The sequence below is a fragment of the Solanum tuberosum genome, unplaced genomic scaffold, assembly GCF_000226075.1.
Source record: "Solanum tuberosum cultivar DM 1-3 516 R44 unplaced genomic scaffold, SolTub_3.0 scf00011, whole genome shotgun sequence".
NCBI classification, from domain to species: domain Eukaryota; kingdom Viridiplantae; phylum Streptophyta; class Magnoliopsida; order Solanales; family Solanaceae; genus Solanum; species Solanum tuberosum.
The window spans coordinates 1673059-1678036 of NW_006238938.1; the positions used below are offsets into that span (position 1 = coordinate 1673059).

Here is a 4978-nt window from a genome sequence, read left to right on the forward strand (position 1 = left end):
ACTCGGGTGTTCATGAGACTTCATGCATGACTACATTAAGTTGTTCAAGAAGAAGACCCGAGATGATCTAAAGTGTTGGTTGGCACCCCTCATTTCAGATACGACTTCGAGGTGGATCGAGGTAGGTGCACAGATTGAAAAGAAGGACCTAAACGTGGCTGCTCGATACAGGTTCGGGTTCATTAGCAGCATCATCATGCCTTCATAGAATGAGTCGATCCTCCGATATCAAAAGCCTGCCTATCTAGGCTCTATTATAGATCGATAAAGTTGAATTTGGTTCTGCTCATTGAGCAAGAGATGGCCATGAGAGCCAAGCAGAGTCAGACATCTCTTCTATTTCCAATGCTGATCACCGAGCTGTGTAGATGAGCATGTGTTCCCATAGTTGAGAAGACAGATGTGGAGGTGACACCCATTTCCTCAACTAACATCTGGCGGATTGAGGCCGAGTACTTGAGGGATGAGGCCGACATGAGGAGGGCTATACCGATGGATACGTCCCCGGTAGTTGATGTTGACATATTGTGGACTGAGGCCATACTACCCCCTCAGTCCAATGAGCCTACATGTACCTCTGGTCCTTCTACTTCTTCTACTCTCAGTTCTACTTTAGCACCCCTCCCACTTCTTCTGCTACTGCCTCCCGACCCCTATCACCCAGGCTATGTTGTATAAGATGGGCCATCTGGCTCATTCTGCTAATGTGCATGCCTCCCGGGTAGAGGTCGTTGTGCGTAGGATGATAGAGCGGACGATTGTTGCTGCCTTAGCTCCTATTAGGGCTAACATGAGAGACCATCGGGAGTTGATGATGGCCACAAAATGGCTTTGGATACCTTTACGGTGTGTGTTGAGGCTTGTGAGCAGGGCCGAGGTGATTCTGCTGCTTTGATAGCCTTGAAGGCCGATGTTATTGGGCTGCGCAAGGATTTGGACGAACTGAAGTGTACAGATTTGTTGATGTTATTTGGCACAATTGAGATCCCCAACATTCTGAGAGCAGATGTTCCTACTAGTACGGATATTCCTCCGGCTCCTGTGACTGAAGATGTTGATAGAGAGGACACACCCATAGAGTCTACGACAGATACTCATGAGGAGGAGCTCAGTGTTAGAGAAGATACAGTGTATGATGATTTGGGAGATCTTGCGGGAGCCATAGTGGAGACAGTGGAGCCAAGGATGTTGTTGAGTCGGGCACTGATGCCCAAACAGATGGAGTTACGGAAATGCAGACTTCACCCCAGGCTTAGCCTGGCAGGATGATTCTTTTTACTCTATTTCTGTTACTTTTTAGATTGTTTTTATTATTTCTTTACATTTGAGGACAGCTGCTAGATTAGTTTGGCGGGGTGAGGTATTTTTATACCTACCTCTTTTGGGCTGTTTTGTGGATGTTTGACATTGTTGTTTTATGAATGTTAGATTGTATTTTTTGTATATATATATATATGTATATATATATGGTTTTGATCTATTATGTTTGTCCTTTGTTTTGAATTGCAAATGGCTTTGAACCAATTTTTAAAAAATGCCACCCCTTTTGTATTTGATTATGGGTGTCCTCTTGCATTTTTGAGTGTCAGTTATGGTCAATACCGATGACTTGAACAGCGCCTTCAATTTAATGATATGAATGTGTGGCTACGATGAGGAAAACCGTGTTGCATAGGTTATATGTGAACTCCTAGCATTTAATTGTGACTAGTCGGTCAATTGAGTCGATCTTTTGTGATGATCATTGCACGCTAGCTTAAGAATTGTTGAGTCTTATTTGATAACTGTGTTGAATTCCATGTGTGGTGAGGTTGTTTTGAATAGCGTACTAGATGACGCCTAGAACATTCCCCATTAGTCCAATGGATTGATTGAAGCAAGCAATTGAAATGATCTTAGGCACAAATTTGTTAAGAGTGAACCGAAACTTGACATTATACCTCCTTGTGGCCACCGTGTGAGAAGTGTGAACCTTCCTTTGCCCCATTTGAGCCTATCCTTTCTTTAGAAGAAACTTGAACAACTTTGACCTCTTTGTCCCATCACCTATAACCTTCATGAAGTATTGGTTCGTTTGAATAGCCAACTTAGGCAAAGAGCCTAAGTTAGGGGTGTGGTGAAAAATAAGGAAAATCAATAAATGTGAAAAATCCCCCTTTGATAAATCATGATAAAAAGTTGGAACCCCTCCATATAAAAAAATGAAAAAGAAAGAAAATAAAAAGATTGAAAAAAGAAGAGTTTGTGAAATAAAGTGTGTGAAAGGAGCACAAAAAGGGGTATCTAATGAGTTGTGCTTAAATGAATAATAGGGTGGATTGTGAACATCATAGAATGTGAAAGAGAAGAAGAAAAAGTGATTTGCAGGCCATACTTCATGAAGGTAGAAGTCACTACGCCAAAATGACCATATCTTTGCACTCAACCCCGTTACAAGTCATGAAAGACCTTTGTGATCTTGAGTGAGATAAAAATAATGTCGATTGGAAAATAAGGGCAAGCCTATGGGTAGAGTCATGCATGTGTTCATCTTCGTGAATGTGAGAGTTGTGTTTGATTATGAGATTATAAATTGTTGATGAATTTTGTGTGAACATGGAATCATTCTTGGTGTGCGGGCATTTGAATACTTTTATTGAGCTTGAACTTGAATTTGAATTAAGCATTGTGAGCTTGAGTCTTTTTTATGATGGTTAGTCACAATTTGATAAGTTATTATTTATCCCATATGAAATTATAATCATTGTTTTAAACCAAAGTTTCATAATTATTAGGAAGGACATCTACTTTAATTTAATTCATCTTTCATTCTATGCCGATGATTGACTATAACATCTAACGGTTCAACTTTAGGATCCTCGTCATCCAAAACTAACCAATGAATATGTAGCCCCTAATTCCTATATAATAAATCTTTGCATCTCTTTCACTTCACACAATTCAAACTCCAAAATCCCCCCAATTTCTGAATTCTTCCCTTCAATGGCATCAAAGGAATAGAAGAAACCCACAAAGAAGAAGTCGTCGGCTGAGAAGGCTCCTACAACTGCCACTGAGAAATCAAAGTCCGGCAAGAAGCTTCCTAAGGACGCCACCAGAGACAAGAAGATTAAGGGGTTAAAGAATTATGTCAATACTTACAAGATCTACATCTTCAAGGTGCTGAAACAGGTTCATCCAGATATAGAGATTGCAAGCAAGGCTATGGGAATCATGAACAACTTCATCAATGATATCTTTGAGAGGCTTGCTGAGGAGTTTTCTAGGCTTTCTAGGTACAACAGGAAGCCTACCATTACTTTTCGGGTGATTCAAAGTTCTCTCCAATTGGTTCTCCCTAGTGAATTGGCCAAGCATATTGTATCTGAGGGTACTAAAGGCGGTTGCCAAATTCACTAGCTATTAGAGATATGTTAGATTTTTATTGATTTTTTGTTGGATGATATTTGATTGGGTTTGATTATGTAAAGACCAGAAAAATTAAATATATGATAGATTTGAATGAGTTCAAAAAAAGAAATTGAGGAGACCAAATTGATGTTACTCTTGATATCTAATTTTTCTATTCCAAGTAGTTTGTTATTGTTACTGCTTTCATTTTTGCAATCTTTTTTCTAACTGCTTTGAAATGCTTTATTATCGAAAGCAACATCTATATCTTCGTATAAACAAGTTGATTGTACAAAAGGTTACTTTCATGAAAGAAAAACAACTAAACTCGTAATGATTTTCATCTACAACATATTTTCATTTTTAATATTTCAGTTACATAAAAGTAGTACTTTCAAAGAATTGAAACATAAATCATCTTAAGATTCGGGAACAAACTTAGTGGCATAAACCCAAACATTGTTAACAATAGGCTTGTCAAGGTGATCCAATAGGTTCTCAAGAGGGCCTTTGCTGGTAACAATAGCTTAAATGATGTCCTTTCAATCAATGGAAAACATAAACCAGACAAGTTCTAGATGCATATACAAGGCAAGAATAGAAAACAAATGCTCACAATCACACGTGGCTTAGTATGCACTGTCAATTTCAATTGTCAATTTTATAGAAGATGCACTAATTCAAGTTGTTTCATTCATACTCAACAGATGTCATACCAAGATTCTAAAGAGTCAGAACATCAATACATTTCAATGCTTATAATCATACTTGCTACAAACATATATATATATATATATATACATGACTGACTAAATACATCATGTCACATCACACTTGTGTACAAGATACATACACTTTGACAATCCTAAACATGTCGGTTCTACTAGTAGTGCCTAAAAGGAAAAAGAATCACGGTGGCAAAAACCCCTAGGCAAATGATACCACCCCCACAAAAGAATATGCATTTCCCTCAATGCATCCAAAATGACAATTAGTGATCATAGGGTTGGGGTTACCGTAGACGCTCTAAGCGTCAGATTGCGTGTCTGATGGTAGGGTAGTGTCCTCTGTTTTCTCTGATGCATCAGCCATAGCAGGTGCCATTAGTGGCAGGTCAACAAGGGTGTCATCAACCACAGACTGTGAAGAGCTACTATAAGCCCCATCAAGACGACCTCTTAGGTCATCACGCAAAAGCTCTACCTCATAAAGGGATTGTCGTACCACAGTCGATGTGTCCCTCCGCAGGTGCTCTTTCTCTCTACGCCTCTTCTGATCTCAGGGTGCCTCCTCTTCATCAACCTCCTTGGGCCTCTTCCTCCATCTCTAGGGACTACTCCAATCAACTATGAGAAGGGTTCTTTATCATCTTCTGACTCCTTACTATCTGGGATCGGGACTGGATCAACAGGGCGTCCTTGCAGCAGGGTCACATTTACTCTAATCTAGGCCAACTCAGAGACCATCATTGCCAAATTAGGAAATGAAAGCTCCTTCAATATATCATTTGTACGAGCCTTCATGGCATCCATCCAGGCATGCACTTTAGAACATGGCTCTATGGCCTTTGCAATCTCTCTATCAACAA

General features: G+C 39.6%; 1 pseudogene; it reads left to right on the forward strand.

Moving 5' to 3' along the window:
• The first annotated feature begins 2982 nt into the window (after positions 1-2982).
• On the forward strand, positions 2983-3399 carry LOC102600533 (histone H2B.3-like; annotated as a pseudogene).
• Positions 3400-4978: the final 1579 nt, after the last annotated feature.